General features: G+C 41.6%; 1 long non-coding RNA gene and 1 pseudogene across 2 annotated transcripts in view; both read left to right on the top strand.

The window, feature by feature from the left end:
* Window positions 1–79: 79 nt before the first annotated feature.
* LOC308355092 overlaps window positions 80–24,287 on the top strand; it is a 45,204-nt gene continuing 20,996 nt past the window's right edge. The window contains exons 1-2 of the long non-coding RNA XR_013967925.1: window positions 80–443; window positions 4,086–4,182. This is a non-coding gene — a long non-coding RNA (uncharacterized lncRNA). The remainder of the gene's footprint in view (window positions 444–4,085; window positions 4,183–24,287) is intronic.
* On the top strand, window positions 8,075–8,556 carry LOC308355449 (protein FAM136A-like; annotated as a pseudogene). Its single transcript has one exon. The product of its transcript is annotated as a protein FAM136A-like (transcript).

The following is a 24,287-nucleotide window of genomic DNA, read 5'->3' as shown; positions in this document are numbered from 1 at the left end:
ACCTTCATAGAGAGGAAATGGCGTAGCTAGGTTGCGCCAGGCGCCGGATGTAGGTTTGTTTTATCCCGATTTCAGCTGTGAGTGCAGAGTCCTTGAGTTCTTTAGGAATGGGTGTTGTTTCGCCCTTCGTGAAGTTCCCAGCGGAGTAACCGCGTTTTCTTTCTAAGATTAGCGGTGCTGGGAGGTGGGAGGAACGGAGTTTAAAGCAGCGAGCATACTAGTGATTGGTTCCCAAAATGTGGTTCCCGCAACCCCTGCATCACCATCGCGTGGTAATTTATTACAAGTGCAGATTGTCAGCCCCCACTCCAGACCTCCTGAATCAGAAACTCGAGGTGGCTCAGCAGCCTGTTTTAACACGCGCCGCAGGTGATACCAATATCTGCTCAAGTTTTAGAGCCATCGCTTTATATAGTAAGAGAAGACTTAGTAGCAATAAAAAGGTAATTAAATTGTGGCAGAACCTGTTGGAGCGAAGGTTGATTTATCTAAAATTCTATTTTGTTAGACCCTGCTTGGTTTTAATAAAGTAAATTACATAGGTTAATCTCGCCTGATGGGGAACCATCTCCAGGTTATTTTGTCTTGAGTGATAAGCAGAGTGATGTGAATACTTTATGTTTAAAAAGAAATGTATGTTTGTAATAATATATACTCTCTGGGCAGATGCATAAACCTATCTAGAGATTTGGAATAGAAGCCAAATGTTTTCACTGGTTATATTTTTCTCTGTTTCCCCTTTCTAAATTTTTCCATACGTATATCATTTTTTCCAATTAAAAATATAAAATCCTGTGACACAAAGAGGCTATACGAATGCCAGGAAAGAACCTTCTTTGTTGGGGTATGTTGCTGGACCCCTAAGAAGGCCCTCCTTTCAGATGGGCTCTTTTGGACTGTGACATCTTGCTCTGATGCCCTCTTGCTTTTTTGAAGGGACCTTCCCTTCTCTAAATACACAGGCATGTCCCTCTCATTGAGTCAGATAACCTATAGAGATGGAAACTAGATTAGGTTTGTGATAATTGGGGTGGCAATTTGAAAGAACTGAAATGCTGCAGAGGGCAGCAGTGTGTAGCTAGAATTAAGAGGCAAAACAGACCAGAAGGGATGTGCTTCCTTAACATAGTAGAAATTTGTTCAAAATGTAACTGCACTTATTCTAATTGTGTATTTAAAGAACTAATGCCAGGAAGATCTTCCTTGAATATAAGGTATATTTTGCAGTTGTGTAAAAATCTTTCAATTAAGGGAACTCTTTTTGTTTATTTATTTAAGTAATCTTTACACCGAGTGTGGGGCTGAACTCACAACCCTGAGATCAAGAATTGCGTGCTCTTCTGACAGCCAGCCAGGCACCCCTCAAATAGGAGAACTCTTAATGAACCACCTCCAGACAGAGAGATAGGGAAATATTTACTATAAGCTCATGTATGGATTTCTATATCATCTTGATAGCTTTTGTTTTCAGGATTACTTTTAATCTCTAACTCCTCTGTACAACATAGATTGTATTTGGTGGGGAAAAACAATATAGTTTTAATTTTAATTCTCATAAAGAAATAACAGTTGTATATACCAGACGACATTCTAAGCGCTTTACATGTACTCATTTAATTTCACAGTGGTTCAATAGCTATTAGAGACAAAATTGGAGCAAGTATAAACTTTGATTAAGAGCGATACTTTGGGGGTGCCTGGGTGGCTCAGTGGGTTAAAAAGCCTCTGCCTTCGGCTCGGGTCATGATCCCGGGGTCCTGGGATCGAGCCCCACATCGGGCTCTCTGCTGGGCAGGGAGCCTGCTTCCTCCTCTCTCTCTGCCTGCCTCTCTGCCTACTTGTGATCTCTGTCTGTCAAATAAATAAAAAAAAATCTTTAAGAGTGATACTTCAAATAAATGTTCAGACTTACCACCTTCACTGAAGTGTGAAAATCTACTCAGTGTCTAATTTTTCTTAAAATGTTCTCATTCAAATTTGATCATGCTTATTCTTCAAAAAGAGCAGTATCTAAAACCTCTAGTTTTTAAATCTGGTATTTATTTTATTGAAACCTAGTAGGTAAATAACATTTGGAGACTCCTAATTGTCATTAGAATATACAGCTATTGTCTTTCATTACTAAAGAAAATTAAAATATAGCAGATGCCTTTGGAAATGTGCCAGCCCACTGCAGAGTACAAGAGTATGCAACAATTTATTGGTTAAATGACAGATTGCGTTTTATTTTTTAAAAAGATTTATTTATTTAAGAGAGAGTGAGAATGTGTGTAGAGGTGGGGCAGGGAGGGAAGAGCAGAGGGAGAGGGACAAGCGACTCCACTGAGTGTGGGACCTGACTCAGGGCTTGATCCCAAGACCCTGAGACCATGACTTGAGCCAAAATCAAGAGCCAGTCGCTCAAATGATGAAGCCACCCAGGAGCTCCAAGGGATTACATTCTTTATTTAGTTTAGCTTTTATTGCCTTCCTTTCTGACTAAAAGTAGGACCAGATTTGCCCACATTTTTTGCAATCTTGACAAATGCCTAAGATGATGAATTAGAGATGTGTATATCATCATAATAACTGCTTGTACCTTTGCCCTCTTTAGTCATAATAGGTGTTTTGAATGTTTGCATGGAGAGTTGCTGCAGGGCAAGCTACTGGCTTTTTGTACTTATTGAGTGTTTTTGCACACAGTGAATTGGAAATATACCCTGAGGTGATTCTTGGGTGTCATCATTCATTTAAAGGTGACAGAAAAACACCCTTAAATGGATGCTGTCCAGTGCAGGTGCTCATCAGTCATAGCAATTCTGGCTTGTCCACTTATATTTACACTGCCTTGCTTATCTTAGGATGTGCATTTTCAGCTATTCCTGTGTTTTACATGTACCACTAAAGAACTGAAAACATACCACCAAAAAGAGAAAGCAGGATTCCTTCAGTTTGAAAAAGATTATAACCTAAGACTTTACAGGGATCAGAAATGGCAGTCATTCAAAGTTCTTTAGACATATTTGAAAATGGTGTTTAATAATAATCTTATGTGTATTCTTAGTGGGATATACTCTGAGGGCAAAAAGAACAACAACAACAAAAAATCTCAGATGTCACAGATTTATTCTAATAGTACTATTGGCAATGCAACTTTGAAACTTTTTAGGTCTCCTATAAAGTGAATAATACATGTTAGAAATCTAAGAGAAAAGAAATGAAAAATATAAAATAAAAGAAGGTTTAGGGGGAAGGCCTCTTGTTAAATTTGAATTAGAGTTGTTTTTGTGTATATTTCTTAGAAGAATATATATAATTTCTCCCAATGGAGGGTCCCCATATCTTGATATCTAGATTCCTTTCTCCACAAAAGAAACTGCATTTCTTGGAGAAATGGTTGTTTTCAGGTCTCAGGCCCAGAAAATACAAAAGTACAAAGGTGAGCCTAGAACACCTTGCCAGAAAGCAAGGAAGTACCCCAAAACTATAGGATCAAGTGAAGGGTCACAGAATCAAGTTTGACTCCTCTGGCCAAATGTGAGTCAAGCTGGGCTAAACAGAATAATGACTATGATAAATGAGCAAAGCATTGAATACATTTTTAAAGTTCCTAAGTCTTTACCCCTTTTATCCCTTTACCCCTTCTTAGGGGTCCAGCAACATACCCCAACCTCCCTAAAGAAGGTTCTTTCCTGGCATTCGTATAGCCTCTTTGTGTCACAGGATTTTATATTTTTAATTGAGGGAAGGGGTTTTTTTTTCTTTGTAGGAGAATGCCAGCCAGTACCTACAGATGGAATAATACAATTAGAAAAATCTGTGCAGTCCCTAATAATTGAGGCAAAGATCATCAATAGATGCTAGAACCTGTCTTTCAAAGGAAGTAGGGAAAAGGGGATGTTTTGCAGTGTGACGGTATCACCCCACAGATTTTACTTAATTATAAAGTAATTAACCTAGTGATCACACTTAGCACCGCTAATGGTGAACAACCTGACTTTATAGGCCTTTTGATTTGATGCAACAGAATCCCCAATGAAAGAACTCTGCCCAAAATGCTTAACCTAAATATAATCAAGCCTTTTGATCCAAATTTCTGTCTATAGGAACTAGAGATAGAGGAACAGAGAAAATGACCCTGAGGGAAGATTCTGATCCAGAATATGAAACATTCTATAAGAAAATGCCTAAATTCTTCAAAAGGTCAGTGTCGTTAAAAAGAGTGGGGGAAGGATGCTTGGGTGGCTCAGTTTGTTAAGCTTCTGACTATTGATTTTGGCTCAGGTCATGATCTGAGGTTGTGAGATGGAGTCCTGTGTCAGGCTCTACGCTAGCTGGGAGGCTGCTTAAGATTCTCCCTCTTGGGGCGCCTGGGTGGCTCAGTGGGTTAAAGCCTCTGCCTTCGGCTCAGGTCATGATCCCAGGGTCCTGGGATCGAGCCCTGCATCGGGCTTTCTGCTTATCAGGGAGCCTGCTTCTTCCTCTCTCTATCTCTCTCTGCCTACGTGTGATCTCTGTCTGTCAAATAAATCTTTAAAAAAAAAAAAGATTCTCCTTCTCCCTCTTCCCCTTCCCACCACACACACTTACACACACACACACACACACACACACACACACACAGTGAGGTACTTCTAGATCACGAGACAAAAGACCAAAAGACATAACAATAAATGCAATGGGTAAATCTTGATTGGGTCTTAGTTTGAAAAAGCTATAAAAGAAATTTTGAGGATACTTTAGAAAATTTGAATATGGACTGGGTGTTAGATGGTATTGTATTATTGTTAACTTTATTGAGTGTAAAATTTACTTAGGTTGCTTAGAAGAATGACCTGCTCAGGTATTTAGGGATAAAGTAGCATACATCTGTAATTTATCTTTAAATGGTTCAGCCAAAAAAATTGTATGAAATTTCATAAAATTCATATGGGTGTGTGTATGAACATATGTGTATATATATGTATATAGATGGCCTTCTGTGTATATACACACACAGTAGTCTCCCCTCATCTACATTGTGGGGGGAGCATATGTTCCAAGGCTCCCAGTGGGTTCCTGAAACTGCAAATAGTACCAAACCCTATATATACAATTTTTTCCTATCTATGACATACCTATGACAAAAGTTTAATTTATAAATTAGGCACAGTAAGAGATTAAAAGTAATAAATAATAAAATAGAACAACTGTAACAATATACCATAATAGGGGCACCTGGGTGGCTCAATTGGATAAGCATCTGACTCTTGGTTTTGGCTCAGGTCATGATATCAAGGTCATGAGATAGAGCACCATACTGGGCTCCATGCTCAGCTCCATGTGGAGTCTGCTTGAGATTCTTTGTCTCTCCTCTCCCTACCCCTCTCCCTCCCTCTCTCCCTCTGCTCTATCCATTGGCACCTGTATGCATGTTGTCTCTCTCAAATAAAGTCTTTAAAAAACAAGCAATACACAATAATAAAAGTTACCTGACTGTTGTCTCTCAAAATATCTTCTTGCACTGCACTCACCCCCTCTTGCGAGGACGTAAGATGATAAAATACCTGTGCGACGAGATGAAGTGAGGTGAATGACAGGGCATTGTGACATAGTGTTAGGCTTCTCTTGACCTTCTGACTCTACCTCAGGAGAGGATCACGTGCTTATTGACTGCAGTTGACTGTGGGTAATTGAAACCATGGAAAGTGAAACTGCAGATAAGAAGGGACTGCTGTGTGTGTGGATAAACGTGTATGTGTACATGTTTACGTGTAGGTGTGTGGATACATATATGTATACTTACATAAATGTGTGCGTGTGTATGAAGAGAAAGAATTAAAATGTGGCAAGATGTTAATGATCATCGTAGAAGATATATGTGTTCATTCTACTAATCTTTCAACTTTTCTGTATGTTTCAAATTTTTCAAAATAAAAAGATGCAGAAAAGTATTCAGAAACTAGCTAGAATGGTTTTAGGTGGTAGCGTGTGTGTGTGTGTGTGTGTGTGTGTGTGAAATGGTGGGGGAAAGCAGTGGGTGGATCATTGAAAGGGTCTCTAGGAACAGCAGTAGTTTAACAAGCTCAGAAGTAATATGAGAGATCACAGAAGCATATGTGATTGTCAGAAACAAAAGGCTGTAGAAAGCCGGATGGGTCAAGGTCTAGCAGGAAGGTGTGGGCAGTGCAGGCTGAAGCAGTCACAGGAGCTCTTTGAAGGCCAGGAAGGAAGGCATGAGAATGAATTACTTTGACTTCCCCACATGCAGGAGAGGTCCAATGGGCCTTGTCCTCTGATGTGGTGACAGGAGCTTTTTTCATTTTTTTGGCCCTCTTTGGCTTTCTCTTATGACAGTCTCTAGTGGTAATCTTAAGATGGTCTTAAACTCAGAGTTAATTGGATTCATCTGCATCACAGTCCCTGAAAAATACCATCTTTATCTGTTTCCCACCCCCCTGTTCACATTGATTGTTTATCTTAGAAAAAGCTTAGTTATTGAAGAAACAGCCTGGAACATTCTATATCACCTTCAATACACAGTGGGTAATAGAACAATCTTTTTTTTTTTTTCCTTTTGAGAGAGAGAGACAGAGCATGCGCGAGCATGGGATAGGGGCAGAGGGGAGCTGGGGAGAGGGAGAAGCAGACTCCCTGCTGTGCAGGGAGCCCCACATGGGTCCCAGTCCCGGGACCCTGAGATCATGACCTGAAGGCAGGCACTTAACCAACTGAGCCACCCAGGAGCCCCCACCCTTTTTTTGAGGATACTTACATCAAACAACCTGGGTGGCTCGGGTCTATGAACCCAGATGTAAATAGGAAAAAGGAGACAGTTAACACAACTTCTTTCCAGAAGTCAAAATAAGCCCCAGAATTTGCCCCATGAAAACTAGTGGCCCATAGCTTGATATGGTCACATTTAGCCGTTTTATTGACATAATGTCAGCGGTTGAAAAAAAAAGTACTATTCCATGGAGGCTTCAATGCTCAAAGAACCCGTTAGGTGGCAGTGGGGACACAGGCATTGATCCCATTACCGCGTGTGCAGTAGTGGGGGAGGCAGGTGCGGGCAACTCACCTCCTCCAGTGTTTGAGCCTTAGGGAAGTAACATTGTCAAGCAGCTTCTCAGGAGAGGAAATAGGGAAAAACCAACAACCAGAGGGAAAAAATTATGGTTTATAGTATCTAACAGGTGAACTGCTAGTCACCTGCTGTTGGTTTTAATGTATATGTTTTCATTTGTTCTTGCTAGGATTCTTTCAGTAAAATAACTTCATATCCAAAGTCCTTTAGATCACTTGGGTGCTGTTTACAACATCTCTGTGTTGTTGGTTTTAGAACATAAGCTAAAATATAGGTAGGGAGCATGGCTCATTTTGTACAAGACCCAGTACATTTAATATGTACTTTTATAGTGACACTCTTCATTCTGTGTAATTAGTGCTCATGGAAGGCTTTGTGTGGTCCTGGTAAGTGCCATAGGTTGGGGTTCCTGGGAAAAGGACTCAGATTTCCATGAAGAAGTTTATTGGGTAGTGCCCTTGGGAACATGACCTGTGAGAGTGACAGGAGCAGGGTTGCACAGAGGGAAGAGCAGCGGCCTCACCGCTGCACCCAAGTCTTCAGCCATTCCTCCAGGAGCTCTGGAGCTGAACGGCCTTTAAAGACCCTCTACCCCTTAAGTGGAGGGGGCCTGGACTTTATACACATCCAACCGCAAATGATCAGCCAACAGATGTGGGCTGCCCCTGTGAAGGGGGCAGAAAATATTTCAGCTGAAAACTGTCAGCCATCAACATACCCTAGTTCCAGGTGAATGAGCTCCTGAGTCCCGAATGGCCAGTGCACCACCATAGGGAAGAAGGCGTACTTTCTCTGTATCACCCCTGTTTTTAGGCATCTCTGATGCCTCTCTTGCAGAAGCTACCTGAATTAGAAACTGTGAAACGGGGACCTGAGTGCTGGAGTCCGTGAGGGCACTGGTGCAGAGGGGGTATCATGTGGGGTCCCTGTGAGAGAGCTGCAGCAGCTCTGGGTGCGGGAGGCAGAAGACTCCATGGTGAAGAGACTGGAGAGAGAGAACATCTGGATGATGCGGGGCCTTCTGTTCCGATGCAGTGCCAGTACTGTGAGGATAGCCAGGCATCCATGCAGCCAGGTGCACCAGTGCAGTGAGCCCTGCCATGCACCTCTGGCCCCGGCCCAGCTGGAGAAGTCCCAGGACCACCTGGCCCAGTGCACCGTGCATTGTGATGACAGAGCCAAAGATTCAAAAGATGCAGGAAGTAAAGAGCTTCAGGTGAAGTGGCAGCTGGAGACGTGTGGGAATGACCATATGCACCCATCCCGACCGTGACCAAGAAGATGAAGAAGTCTCTTATCCATTGGGAAATAGAAGTCTTTGCAATTGGCCATCAGGGTTGATAGCAGGAATCTATTTAAAAAGAGAATTGGGAGTTTTGGTCTTTTAAGTGATGTCCATGAAGAAATTAAAGGTGGTATCAAGTTTGAGGCATGTGTCACTTCTTTCTGGACACTGGCTCCTTTGTTTGAACCCTAGAAAATGAAATGGGAAAAAAAAACTGGTGCTGAATTTTGGGTCAAAGATAGTACAGAACAATTTTTAGTAGCTTAAATTTCACATGCTTGTCCTGGCACTAGGGATCTTGTAGGCCAGGGATCTGGCCTAGAAGCCAGAGACCTTCAAGGTACCACATTTTCTCCGTGCACAGGTATGAACAGGCTGACAGCTTCCCCTAAACTGCCTGTGATCTGGTGGTGAGTGAACAGAGGTGTTTCTGTTTGTTGCCAACCTTCTGTTTACCAGAAGCATCACCAAATCATTTTCTGTAAGCTGTAAAACAAAATCTATGAGGTCACTAATTTAGAAGAGAAAAAAAGGTTTCTGGCTCTTTGTTTTGCTTGGTTTTGTTATTATACAAGGGGATGAAGTTGATTGAAGGTGTGGAGTTGGGAGAGGTAGTTTTGGTAAGAACTTTGAACAGTTCCTCGTAGGTATATATATGTTTAACACCATCAAGATATGTATATGTATTTCTTGAAATACACATTACATTTTTCAGCTAGGAGACCCTGCAAAAACATGAGAGGTGACGTTACACTGGTTATGGCAAGCAGCCCTTCCTCTCACTGGCTGCCGTGATGGACCCCGGGGCTCTCTGCAGCAGAGCCACAGGACAAAAATCTTGCAGTAGTTAACACTCTCCCTTGAAGGGAAAGGGGTTTTGATTGCACTGTATACCAGTATCCAGGAAATGAACATTGAAGGGGGCATTTCTTCTTAATTAAGGGAGTTTTTAAGTACCGGATTTAGAAGAACCTGGTTTTTATAGAACAGAATGGAATGAAAGTCTGAACTCAGTATTATTTAGCCCCCTGAAATAACAGAGCCCTATCAAGACAATCCCTTCACAATAGGAAGGCCAAAGGCGGAAGAACAAGCAACTCCCGTGAGCCGTGATTCCTTTAAAGCGAAAGAGGGACATCCTCCCCACCATTACCAAATACCACTTTGCCAGGGGTCTTTGCAGCAAGCGGCGTTCCTGCCCCAGCTCCAGCACCTTATCATTTTGATAAGGACCTTGTTGTTTTACCAACTTATTATTTGAAGTGATAATATAGTCTATGCTTGGTGTTTCAAGGCTGTGATATACTTTCTAGTGGTTCAGTTTTAAGAAATAAATAAGGGTTAGTTTTTCCTTAAAAAAAAAAAAAAAGAATGAAAGAAACCATGAAACAATGTCACCTTCTCATTTTGTTTTCCTCACATTAAAAGCTAATGGAAAAAATGCTTTGGCACTTCCTGCGGATGATCTCATGTTGTTTTAAATCGATTTCTGATTGTGTGTGTGTGTGTGTGTGTGTGTGTAGAGAGAGAGCCACTAATGTATAGATGCTATCATATATATGTTATGCTGTAGGAGAGCTTGCTCATGCATAAGCATCTCAGATACACAGATTAGGCATTTCTTCTGTTGAAGAGTTTCCCAAATTTTGGGGGGCGCAATTGGTGATTATTTCCTCTAGCACATCAAAAGCCATTAAGCATGAATTTTATAAACAGAAAAACCATTACGGTAAATTTTATAAAAAAGGAATAATTTTTTTTTTACCTGAAAATAGACTCTTCCTAGGTGGAAAATGATTGACTGTTATAAAGAAGTTTTAAAAATTTTTAAATTTTTTATTTTTGGCTTGACTTCCTCTTCTGTATTCTATGACACTGATGATCTTACTAATTTTCTTCCGAATTTCAGCTAAAAGAACTACTTTCTCCCCCTTGTAGTCATTTGACTAGTTCTTCCCCCTAGAAGTGTTTTGGATGTATCCCCTCATCTCCACTCTAGTGCTGCAGACCAAGCTGCCATCATTGTCTCTCTTAGCCTGATGCAGTAGCACAAGAATGGGGCTCCTTCCCTAAGATTCATCTCCCACACTTGGCTGCCAGATTGGTCTTCCGGAAATACCAGTCTGAGCGTGCCCACACCTACCTGTAAAATCCCAACTTGTTAGCCCACCCTACAAGGCCATTGGTGATATGGTCACAGTCTGCTTCTCATCCTGGACACTGACCACACAGTGGTACCCATGTACAAACCTGCCCTGCCCTTTTGTGCCTTACTGCTTTGCTGCAAGGCTCTGGTCCACATCACATGCCTTTCCTCACTTCCCTGATCAGGGGAATACCTTTAAAGGCCCAGTTTTGAAAGGGCATTGGTGATTGTTTACCAGCTTCACTAGCAGGTAAATCCTTGCCTCCTTCTTCTGCTCCCTTAGTATTTTTACATCTAGACTAGTGGTTTAGCACAGAGCTCCTGAAGGCATCCTACCCAAGGGGCAGGTGTGCCTGGCATGAGTAGAATTCCATCTTGAGAACATGGAGGAAGCCAACATTCAATGGCAGTGGGCATTTGTTTTACTTTGGAGAATATTTTAAGGATTTCTTGTGATTAGTGCTATGATATTTCTCTGACATAGGCACAAGATGCTAGTTTCTTCATAAGGCTATTACTATAATAAGATAAAAGGAGTTAAAGTTTTGAAGCATTTTCTGGCTGGAGAGAACTTTTGATTGATCCTAATTAATGATGTGTCTCCGCAGGCAGTAGGAGGTGATTTCTACATTCATGTTTGCTGATAAGGATATAGATAGGAAAAACAGGACTGTAGTAGCTTGATTATGAGCACTGTCGCTCTGGCTTATTTTTTTTCCGTGCTACTCATTAGCTGCATAAGTTGATGCTTTCTCCACAAGCAGAGGGAATTAGAACCAGTTAACCTGACAGTCAATGGAAGAATAAAACGAAGGTATCTGAAACAAGAAAGTGACTATAATTTGTAGACATACATGGCCATTTATCTTGTGGTTCATGAAGAGAAAAGTATTGACCACGGAGCCCATGTTTATTGACTCTCTTTTGCTATAACTTATAAAGTATTCTGGGTCAAGTCACTTTACCTTTTTCTGTCCCAACTGAAAAAAAAGATGAGGCTAACGTATCTACCTGTAGCCTCATAAGACAAACAAGTAGATGTGAATATAATAACTGCATCTAACAGTTTGTGAATGCACATTAAATGGTCTTGGGGCTCTTTGGTTGCAATTGAATTCTATTTTGTCTTACTTGGCTTTTCCTTTGCTTCACTCTCACACTTCTATTTTATGATTATAAGAGGCCAAGTCAGCATGCTTTCTGCCTCTCAACTAGCTGGGAGACCTTAACTTGGGTCAGCCCCCATTTCCTTATCTATGTTTCATTTGTGATTCTTAGGTTGATAGCAGGTCAAGAAAGTTGACATATGGTCTTCCCTGATTAACCCAGTCCTTAGATAATTAACTCGATCCTGCTTTCATCTTTCCTTCCTCTGAGTTTCTGAGGAAGTATATCAGGGTAACACAGTCTAACCTGTGTTAGTCCTCTGATGGTAAGCTCTAGTAAAGCAAGGTTCTATGTAAGAAATCCTGTCTCATCCCCTACCACCCCACCCCAGCCAACTCCTAGATCTGGGCATTTGCTTGGACTCAATTTATCCATGTCAGCTACAGGGGGAACCTCAGGGACTCCACAGTTTTCTCTTCAAAATTGACTTCTACTTTGACTTGACAGAGAAAAGAAATGTCACTTGGCAAGAATTTCCTTTGATACCTTCCCCCTCCAGCACACACACCTAAAAATTATTTGTCTTGATTCATCCTTGAAAAGATTGAAAAAATATATTAAAATATAATGTGTATACAACCCAAAGCATCATTAAAAAAGTTAAAGACAAGCCACGAAGCACAAGAAGATATTTGCATTAAAGAATCAGTAGCCAGAATTCAAAAAACAAATACACACCCTATATATCATTAAGAAAAGTGAAAATAATGAGGAGAAGGGAAAGAAAAGGATATGAACAAAAAATTTACAAAAGAAAGAACCCCAAATGGCCAATAAACGTATGCAATATACTCAAACTTATGCATAATCAGGAATATGTCAACAAAAACTATAACCCATTAAATGGGAGAAAATTTAAAATTCTGAAAAAAAAAACCCAGAAAATGGTAACACTCATGCCTGGCTGATGCCAGGACATGTTACTCTATCCATAGGGAGAGCAAGTTGGCACCATCTAGTAAGTAGAAAGTGGGCACCCCTCACAGACCAACAATTCCACTCTGAGAGAAGCTCTCGATATATAATAAGGAGATACATAAAATTTATTGCAGCTTTGGTTTTAAAAACAGAAACCTTAAAAAGAATAACCTTTATGTCTACCAACAGAGAAATGGAGAAAAAAAGTAGAACATTTAGTCAGTGGATGAATAAATATTCGTGAAACTAATGAAAGTAAACTAAAGGTACATGTATCAACATGGACAACTCGCAATACAGGTAAATATGCAGCAAAAATAAATTACAGAGTAATATGTATAGTAGGAGACCTCTAATACAAATTTTAAAGTCATGCAAAAATACATCGTTTATGGGAACACATGTATAGTAAAAGTGTAAGACCATGCATGGGAATCAAAACAACCAAATTCAGGATGGCGATTGTATCTGGGGAAGAAGGGGCATCGGGACCAGAGAAGTAGTAGGCAAGAGGCTTCCACTCTACCTGTAATATTTAATATATAAAGTCCAATATGTATGTTTATTTTAAAACATGTAAGTTCTATACAAGGCCTCCTTTGTAAACTTTAGAAAAAGGTACGCAATACCGCAGAGGCACGGCTCTGTTACTACATTAATTTGAGGTGCTAACATAGCCTCATGTCAGGGCTTATAACTTGGAGAGCAGAATGTCCCCCTCAGTCAGTGGTCCTCAGACGGGACATAGCCCATACAACCATATGCACCAGCCTGACTCTGTACATCAAACAAACCAACCTGACTTCTCCTCCTTCCTAGCATCTCAGAGTCAAAGGGTGAGATCTTCCTTCTGCCTAAGGCAAACCCCTCCAGCTGAGCTGTGCTCATTTCTCAACTTTCTTTTATCATTAACCCCTCGTTCCTGAAGCTTCGGCCTTGCTTGCCTACTTACCCTTTCTCCGTATGTTTCTATTTGCTACTACTGCCTCCCGCTGTGGTCTGGTTTTTCTTTTCGACCACATCACTGAAGTAGCTGCCATCCATAAGTCATGAATGCCAGACAGAGAGTCACTCTGCAGTTCTTGCCTCATCTGATCTTTGCAATATTTGGCACCTTCCTTGGAAACTCCTCTTTTGGCTTCTGGGACCTTATTCTCTCTTGAGTTTGCTTCCCTTGCCTGCTAGTCTGTTTTATAGGCTCTTGTTCTACCACCCAGCTTGTGCATGCTCGTGTTCCTTCCTCACCTCATTTGTTTACTTAACAAATGTTTATTGAACACCTACTCCATGCTAGGCACTTTTCTTAATGCTAGGGATTTAGCAGTGATAAGGCCTTACCCTCATGGAGTTTACATTCCAGGGAGGTGAGACTGATAGCAACTGTTTTTTTTTTTTTATGTTTTATTTATTTATTTGACAGACAGTGATCACAAGTAGGCAGAGAGGCAGGCAGAGAGAGAGGGGGAAGCAGGCTCCCCACCAAGCAGAGAGCCTGATGTGGGGCTCGATCCCACGACCCTGGGCTCATGACCTGAGCCGAAGGCAGAGGCTTTAACCCACTAAGCCACCCAGGCGCCCCAATAGCAACAGTTTTAAAAGTAGATCTATGACATGTACGTGGTGATAAGTTCCATGGAGAAAAATAAAGGAAAAGAAAGGGAAACATAGTGCAAAAAAAGGGGGCAGGTTGTATTTATTGTATAGCAAATTGTCAGGAAAACCTCATTTAAAAATTAACTTTGCAGTTGACAGCTGAAGGGAGTAAGAATTGTGAACCATGTGGATGTTTAGTGGAATGTCATTCCATGCAGAGGGAACAGAAAATGCAAAGACTCTGGAGTGAGAATGTTCCAGTCTGGGACATATTGAGTTTGAAAGGCCTATTATATGTTTAGGTGGAAATGCCAACAAGAGGATCGATCACCTCTAGAACCATTAGAACAAGAACCTATAAAATGGGCAAAGGTTCCACCAGCCCAAAGGAAGAAATCCAAGAGAGAATATAATGTCATGGAAGCTACAAGAGGAGTTTCTGTAAAGACGGTGTCAAATATTGCAAAGATTGAGGTGAGGACTGCAGAGTAGCTCTCTGTCTTTAAGACTTAGAGGGCCTTGGTGATTTTTTGGATGATAGTCTTTTCATATATACATATGATATTTATATGTATCACATATATACAATATACTAATTTTGGGGAAGAACAAGTTTGCTAGAGGTGGAACAGATAGTATCAAGAGTAGTTTAATTTGGACTAGGTCAAGAGATAGTGTCTATTAGAGAACAACACAGAGTTATACATTAGGTACTTGGATTTATTCAAGAAATACTTTTTGGGTCCTTGGAATTCCATATCTGTTAATAGCAGAGTAGTTTATATTGGATTAACCTTTTGCAAATAATAATTTTAAACTCTAGAGGAAAAAAAATTACCTAAAGGTATTAAAGAGAAACCAAGCTAGAAACCAGAGAAGAGTTGAGACTTAGAAGAGAATGGCACTAGACGAGTTTCTTGTTTGTTTTTTTAAAATGGCTTTCTGCCTAAGGGCAGGCACCTGTCAGCATCGTGCTGGGGCAGCTAGAATATGGATAGAAACCCACAGTTTTGATGAATTTATTTGAGGAATTAGCAGAGTTTGAGGTTATCGCAACTGGAAAATGATAGTGCTGGGGGGTATCCTAGAAAGGAGAGAATCGCAGAGGAGAGGTTCCAGAATCTGTACATTGAGTTTACCCAATCTCTGACTGATCTCTGAACTACACACATGTGGGGAAGACTTTCAGTCAGCCCAACTAATGATAAAAGAACTGAATGGAAATTTCAACCCTTGCCCACTACAGAGGAGAAAAATTTAGTAACCAACTTAACTCTTCAGTAAAAATAAATTCAAAGCTTAACATAACAAAAAGCATAGTCTCTACAATGTACCATTTACAATGTGCTAGCACAATCCAAAATTACTAGACAGTCAAAAAAGCAGAAAAATGTTACCCGTAATCAAGAGAAAAGAAATAGATGGAAATTGATCCTAAGATGATGCAGAAACCAGAATTAAGACACAATTATTTTAAACTAGCTATTATAACTGTTCAAGGACACGAACAAAAATATGTTCATAATGAGCAAATAGGAAACTGTTAGCAGAGGGAAAGAAACTGTAAAAAAGGAAACATTCTAGAAGTGAAAAATTTAATATCAGGAATAAAAAATTCACTTAATAAGCTTACCAAATGATTGGATATTGGATGGAAGGTCAGTGAGCCTGAAGGTAGATCAACAGAAATGATCAAAACTGAAGATGAGAAAAAAGGTGAAGAAAAGTTAGGAGCACCTCAGTAACTTGAGTCAGTATCAAAAGTTCTAGCATATAGCAAAATAAGTCAATCATATAAAGAAAATTATCATATGATCTCCCTGATATGAAGAAGTTGAGAGGCAACGTGGGGGGTTTGGGGGTAGGAAAAGAATAAATGAAACAAGATGGGATCGGGAGGGAGACAAACCATAAGAGACTCTTAATCTCTCAAAACAAACCGAGGGTTGCCGGATTGGGGGGGGTGGGTAGGGCGAGGATGGTGAGGTTATGGACATTGGGGAGGGTGTGTGCTATGGTGAGTGCTGTGAAGTGTGTAAACCTGGCGATTCACAGACCTGTACCCATGGGGCTAATAATACATTATATATTAATAAAAAATTTTTAAAAAAAATTTTTTAAGATTTTATTTATTTGACAGAGAGAGAGAGATCACAAGTAGGCAGAGAGGCAGGCGGGTTGGGGGGGGAGCAGGCTCCCCGCTGAGCGGAGAGCCTGATGCGGGGCTCAATCCCATGACCCCGAGATCATGACTCAAGCCGAAGGCAGAGGCTTAACCCACTGAGCCACCCAGGCGCCCCCAAATTTAAAAATTAAAAAAAAAAGTTCTAGCATAGGTGTAACTATAATCTCCAAAGAAGATGGAGAGAAAATAGTTCAGAATTTTTTTTAAAAGATTTTATTTATTTATTTGACAGACAGAGATCACAAGTAGGCAGAGAGGCAGGCAGAGAGAGAGAGAGGAGGAAGCAGGCTCCCTGCTGAGCAGAGAGCCCCATGCAGGGCTCAATCCCAGGACCCTGGGACCTGAGCCGAAGGCAGAGGCTTTAACCCACTGAGCCACCCAGGCGCCCCCAGAATTTTTTTTTGTTAGAAAGTAGTGGCTAAAATTTTTCTAAATTTTGCAAAAAAGACTTGAAATTATAGATTCAAGCTGTTTAGTAAACCCCAGGCAGAATAAATTATTAAAAATAAATTTGAATTAAAATTTTAAAAAATTAAAAATAAGTAAAACAAACCAAACCTAGACACATTAAATTACTTAAACTGCTAAGAATTAAAGGTCCTTAAAAATATTTATGGAGGGCGCCTGCGTGGCTCAGTTGGTTAAGCAACCGCCTTTGGGTCGGGTCATGATCCCGGGTTCCTAGGTTTAAGTCCCACATTGGGCTTCCCCTGCTCTGCAGGGAGCCTACTTCTCCTTCTCCCTCTGCATGCCACTCCCCTTGCTGTGCTCTCCCCCTCTCCTCTCTGTCAAATAAATAAAATCTTTAAAAAATATATTTGTGGAGCACCTACTGTGTGCCAGGCTCTTTTGAGCAGTGGAATAAAATAATACACAAGACAGTTGTTCCACTCCTCACAGCCAATACAAATGCCATTCTCGACAATACGTTTTTTACTGAGAAGACTTTTTTAAAGATTTTATTTATTTATTTATTTGAGAAAGAGAGAGAGAGATAGCAACAGAGAGAGCACGAGTGGGGAGGAGAGGGAGAAGCAAGCTCCGTGCTTGAGCAGGGAGCCTGACGAAGGGCTTCGACCCCAGGAACCTGGGATCATGACTGAGCCAAAGGCAGACACTTAACCAGCTGAGCGACCCAGGCGCCCCAGGAAAACATGTTTTTAAATATCAACTGATCATGGGCCCCTGGGTGGCTCAGTCGGTTGAGTGTTCAACTCTTGTTTTTGGCTCAGGTCATGATCTCATGGATTGTGGGATCAAGTCCAGCACTAGGCACTCTCCTCAGTGGGGAGTCTGCTTGGGGAGTCTCTCCCTCTGCTCCTCCCCCCCCCCCACTCATGTGCTCGCTTTCTCCTTCTCTCAAGGATAAATGAATAAATCTTTAAAAATAAATAAACAATTATCAACTGATCATTACCTGGGTGACCCATAGATCATACACATGCCTAAAATAGAATTTATCTTTTCTCCGAAGTTACTCCTTTCCTTATACTTCCTTTTCCAGGAAGTAATGCCACCTGCAACATTCTCCTGTAAGAGAGAAGACTCATCCTTTCTTTTCTTTAGCTCAATGAGACATAGATTCTGACTGTTACACCATTATATAGCTCAAACCTCTTTCCCCCTTCACAGCACCTGTTTTAATTCAATCCTTTATTAGTTATGGCCTGGAAGCCTCATAAAGTGTCAACTGTTCTTTCTTCTTTTAGCTGCCAGAATTTTTATTTTAAGTCCCAGTTCTTATCATGTCACTTTCCAGTATAAAATCTTCCAGTAGTTTTCCATCCCTTTGGAAATAAACTTTCTTTACCTTAGCATACCTACAAAGTCCTTTAAGATCTGGGTCCTGCTGAAATCTCTAGCCTTAGTCATATCAAATCATTTGCAGTTCTCTGTTTGAGCCATGGTATCACACCTCTGTGTCTTTACCAATGTTGATCTTTTGTGTTTGGTGTGGGGGAGGTTTTTCGTCTCTCATTTCTCTAGCTAATCTGTACTCATCCTTCAACCCCCACCTCAAAGATCACGTCCTCTTGTAAACCTTCCCTTACTCCTTTCCCAGCAGAATTGGATATTCCTATGCTCCTCCATTTTGCTAAAGATTTTATTTATTTATTTATTTATTTGAGAGAGAGAGAGAGAGAGAGAGAGAGCATGAGCAAGTAGGGGGGTGGGGTGGGGGGAGGGCAGAGGGAGAGGGAGAGAATCTCAAGCAGACTCCATCCTGAGCACAGTGCTTGAAGCAGGCTCATTCTCATGACCCTGAAATCATGACCCAAGCCCAAACCAAGAGTTCAGTGCTTAGCCGACCAACCGAGCCACCCAGGCGCCCCATTCATGTTCCTCCTTTTTGATATCATGGTATCTTATGCTTAAATTTACCTCTGTTATAGCTAGTGTTCCACTATATTCACACCATTGATTTTCCTATAGGATCGGGTCTTACTCATCTGTAAGTCTCCAGAACATGGCATATAGTAGACGCTTGATGTTTGTTGACTTTGTGAATGCCTGAGTAAAACAGAGTCTGAATTGATTATCTATACAGATCCTATCCATTTTTTAGCCACTCAGATCTTCTTTGCCATAATAAACTTTCCCAAAATAAAACTGTCCATGTTGAAAAAAAGCAGAAAACTTGAGGGAAAAACCCAGGGAGAGGGACTTTGTACACATGCTTAGGTAAGGAGACTTGAGGTTGCTGAAGCATAAATGGGCTTATTTTCCCATCACAATGATGACTTGAGCTAAATGATTCACCTCCTTAGGTGACCACCTTCTTGTATCGTTAGACATGGGTAGACCAACTGGCTTAAACTTGGGAGAGCAGTCTTTTTCAGTGAAACTATTTTTATACTGTTTTCAACTAGAGACTACCCTTTTTCTTTTTATACCACTTATTGTTCAATAGTACTATGCCCACCATTCAGATTCCTGGGTCCTTTGCTTCTAAGCTAGTTTTAGTAGGCCCTTTTATGAGCCTATCTCATAGACTCACAAATGGGATTAGGCAACTCATTTGCCAAAACAAGGTCTAAATTTCTCCAAAATATCTTTTGTTTGAAATCATTTTCAGCTCATCAGCATTACTGATTTCAGATCCACCGTGATGGGAAATGATTCTCTCTGAACTTAGAGACCAACTCAAACCAGGAAGGTGGAACCCACAGAGAGGTTTGACTCTCACAGCTGAACGGGTGTGAATCATCTTTAACTTTGTAGGGAGGCCTTTGCTACGGCATCACTCCCGTATCTGCTGCTTGCTTCTGCTCCGTCTTCCTTCTGCCACAACTGGCTGGGTATAGGGCTAGAAACCAAGTGAGCCAGCGTTTACCTCTGTTCTCATTGGTTTATACCAGTCCTCTTCTCTGTGGCCTGGTCTCCTTCTAGGAGTTTCCGGACAAAATCATTTTCTTATGAAGTTTATAATATGACCCCTCTTGAAAAGTATGCTTTGTTTTTCTCTTTGCTGAAGCTAATTACCACATTAGTATGTTCTGTAAATACCTCTTGACTTACCCAGTATTCTTGCCCTGAACCCACTTAATAGGTAACATAGGGAGGGCTCTTGGAACCTGAGAGAGGCAATATTCCTCCAGAATATGAGAGCCCAAGCCACACAAAGCAAGTCTGTTGCCAACTCTCTACCTCTCAGAAACTCCATTAGGATGAGAGAAACTCCTTTAAAGTTCACTAAAAAGCAATTTAGATGCAGCAGAAGTAGCAACAACAAAGGTATACCAAAGAAGGAAAATAAGTTGTCAAGAACAGTGAGTAATGGTAGAGTTTAAAAAAATCAATATCTGTTCACATATTTCTATGCATGGGGTACATCCATCAAAGTGAGTGGGTGACATTTGTCCCAGCCTGGCTGAGCCAGCCAGTGCTGTATGACTCACCTTCTGTGCTATCAGCAAACCACCAAGCCTCTTGCCTGAGAGTTAACAAACTCACTAAAGGAAACTCCATTCTGAATCTGTCATTAATTGAATCTTTAAATGTAATCCAATTGCCAGCCAATTTACAAATTTCCTCCATATTCTCTAGCATGTTTCTAACTTTCCTCCCAATCACTTTTGCAGCCTAGCTGGATTTGATTGGATTTATCTTAGTTTGCTTTGAGGGGGAATTGAAATACCTCTGTCTCTAAGAAGATCATTGTGTCTCCCCGAAAGAGGTCAGGTAGAGCAGAGAGGTGATCTCATAGGGTTTTTCCACCCAGTGATTCTGATTTTTTAAGACAAATATGTGAAAGCCCCAATCATTGCCTCTTAAAATCCCCTTTGTGCTCAAAGAGGAAGCTTGGTGAATAATTCCAGCAAAGTATCAGGAATATCAGATAGCACTGATTCACCAAGTTCTGGAAACAGACCTCAGTTTCTCCAATTATTGGTTCAAGATGAGAAAACTGAAGATGAGGAAACTTCCCTTTCTCGACTAACAATGAGGTAACAAAACAGAGATCAGCTTGTCCTCTGACAAACATGACACATGAGTTGACAAGTGTTCCATTTTTTCCACCCCAGCTCATGCTGTGCCCTTCTGGCTACGTTGCTTCCGTGGGTTCTCTGTTCAAGTCTTACTCATATTTGGAGGTCCCACTGTCTCTCAGGAACCTTTCCCAACTTACTAGATCAGAGGGAGCTTTTCTTCCCCTGAACTCCTCTGGCACATATGCCAAAATCTCTTCAAGGACATTTAGTGTAGGCTTTCCAGGGTAGGAATTGTGCTGAATTCTTATTTGTACACTGGTGCGCTGGTGGTGCTTAGCTTATGGCACTTGCATGCTATGCAGCCTGGGCATCAGAATCACCCATGCAGCTTTTAAGACATTACAAATGTGCAGGCCCCACAACAGACCTTCTGAATCAGAATCACTACTTAGGTGATCTTAGAGATCTTCCTCAACTTATGGTGGTGCTACATCCCAATAAACCCTTTGTAAGTTGAAAATAACATGAGTCGAAATTGCATTTGAGACACCTAACCTACCTACAGAATATCACAGCTTAGTCTAACCTATCTTAAGTGTTCTCAGAACACCTACCTTAGCATATAGTTGGGCAAAATCATCTAACACAAGTGTATTTTATAATGAAGTGTTGAATATCTCGTGTCATTTATCGAGTACTGTACTGAAAGTGAAAAACAGAATGGTTGTCTGGATACAGATTGGTTATAAGTATAGCATTTGGGTGCCTGGTTGGCTCAGAGGGTTAAGCGTCTGCCTTTGGCTCAGGTCATGGATCTCAGGGTCCTGGGATTGAGCCCCATGCTGGGCTCCCTGCTTAGCAGAGAACCTGCTTCTCCCTCTCCCTCTGCCTGCCGCTCCCCCTGGTTGTGCTCGCTCGCTCTCTGTCAAATGAATAAATAAATCTTTAGAAAAAAGGTGTAGCAGTTGTTTATTCTCATGATCACGTGGCCGACTGGCATCACAAGAGAGTATCCCATGGTATACTGCTAGCCCGGGAAGGATCAATAATCAAAATTTGAAGTATGATTTCTACTGAATACATATCACTTTCACACCATTGTAAAGTTGAAAAATCCTAAGTCAAACCATCGTAAGTTGGGGACTGTGTGTACATAGGCAGGCACTTTTTAAAACTCTAGACTTCCATCATAAGTCTTGTGATGGTGTGTGGTATTGCTATGGGCACCCCCTTCCCCCACCTCTAGGTCCCTGACTCCTACTCCCTTCCTTTCCCTCCCTACTCCCTTACAGAACCTGCATGTGTTCAGAGAGCCACCGCTCCTCAGCATAGTCCCCTTGCTTCAGAGGAAGCATCCCATCACCCTCAGCGTGAAGGGAGGAGCCCTGTAGTCTGTAGCTAAATACCATGATTCAGGAATGGGTGTGTGACCCAATTCTGGCCTTTGAGAGAAGCAAGAGGGGTGCTGGAGACCTCTGGGAAGGGTCTTTCTGTTGTAGGAAGCTCTACTCTTTCCTGCTGTTGCACTAGTGGTTACCAGGGCCACCCTGTGATCTTTCTTGCTCCCCTCCGCTCTCCCCCAGGGTGGAGCAAATCTTAGGATGAAACTGAAAAAACCTGGATCCTTGGGGATGGATCAAGCCAACCAATTTAGACCGCTACTTGTGCGCATTAATAAATGCCTAATTGTTTAGGACAGTTCTCTTACTAGTGGTTGAAATATCCTCCTAGATACACTTGTTTTTATTTCTTCAATCCCAAGTATCACCCACACTGCCCTCTTTAATAAGTGCTCAGGAAGCAATTGTTGAAGGAATGAATTCACGATCATTGAGCACCGATATATGCCAAGAACCGGAGATAAAGTAGTAACTAAACAAAGTTCCTGTCATCTTGGGTTTTGTACTCTGGTGGGAATAAAACTGCTTTTGTGGGTCAGGTTAGCAGCCTCTATAGAGGAATAAGCTTTTTGTTTCTGTTTGTGAAAGTAGATGGGTTCAACCAACGTTAAGTGGTTAGAATGAGAACACTTGTGCCAAAGGATCACTGCTAAGGAATTCACCTGACCACCAGAGTGACTTTCTGCAGTTAAAGAAAAAGGAAATAACAAGTGGGATCATGAAGAATACTTTGTCCCCAAGTTCATGACTCAGAGGAAAAACGACAGTGCTCGTATTACTGTATCTCAGCCACAGAGCATAAGACACGTCATTGCAGAGGACCAAATGGGGTGTAACAATTTGAAAGGGCTAGGAAAACTTGATTTTACTAAATAAATGGAATTTGGAGAAGGAAAAACGGATGACCTACTGAGTGTCATCTGTGAGTATATGAAAGGTAATCACAAGGTAGGGATCAGCTCACCTCCAGCTCTTCCCTCTGTGTGATGCCCATCACTAAAGATTAAGGAAGGAATGACCTGGTAAGGGAAATGCCTGATGGGAAGGCAGATGTTGGGTAGCAGCAGACCTGGTCAGAAAGCAAATTCAGAGGGGTGGGGTAGGAAGCACAGTCCAGCCCCAGGAGTTGAAGGGCAAAATCAGGAAGACTAACAATGATGCAAGACAAAGGAAAGCATTCTAGACCTAGAGAGATGAGGGCTTTGTGGGCCAGGGCTCAGGAACTTTGAGGCCTGACACCAGAGAAATGAGAGTCTAGGACATTGAGCCTCCTGTCCTGAGGTCTGGCCTTAATCATAAACTCAGTACCAGTGGACAGAGAAGAGACTGACAAAGCATGACCCCTTCCAGGGCAGGAGGTGTCACAAAGGCCCTATGAGATAAGGTGCATGACACAGTCGGTGTTGTGTAAATATTCAGTGGGTAATTGGCCCTGTAAGATGGCAGCAGTCAGGCCATTCTTCATCCCCAAGCATTAAAATCATAGTTATCCTGGAACTGGCATGAATTTCAGCTCCCTGAAACAAAGAGACAATTGTGATGGACATCTTTTTTTCTTTTTTCCCTCCTCCCACAACTTGCATCTCTGCCCCCTGGTGATAACATTGAAGTTTTGGGGGGGAGGCCACTCTCCTCTGCCCACAAACCATGTGACCCAGGTGAAACCAATTCCCAATCACATGTTGCCACCTAGGAGTGGTTGAGTAACTTGGCTTGACTAATTAGCATATTCCTTCCCTCTAGACACACTGATTGGTTCAGGGATGGGCATGTGATCCAAGTTGGTCCAATGAAAGTCAATACTGAGATTTTTTGCTTGAAAGGCTGGAAGAGGCAGCTCTCTTCCTGCTGGTTTGCCGAGCTGTACATGTAGAACATGAGCACAGAGCCAGCAGGAGCCACTGCTTGGGGAGGGCTTGCCAGCAAGTGGAACCAATCCAGAGGAGAGCAGGGCTAAGAGAGAAGAAGGGATTGCAAGGCAATAATTCTGACAATAGAATTTTGAGTCTATGGTACCCGCCATGCTGAAAGGCCTGGTCCTGATCTTCTGTTACTATTGATTAAGACAGTCTAAACTGGGTTTCTGCTGCTTGCAACTTGGTGTCCTGAAATGAT

The sequence above is a fragment of the Martes martes genome (assembly GCF_963455335.1).
Source record: "Martes martes genome assembly, chromosome: 14".
Lineage (NCBI taxonomy): Eukaryota > Metazoa > Chordata > Mammalia > Carnivora > Mustelidae > Martes > Martes martes.
The sequence above is the reverse complement of the archived record's forward strand: the minus strand, read 5'-3'. Positions and strand labels throughout refer to the sequence as shown.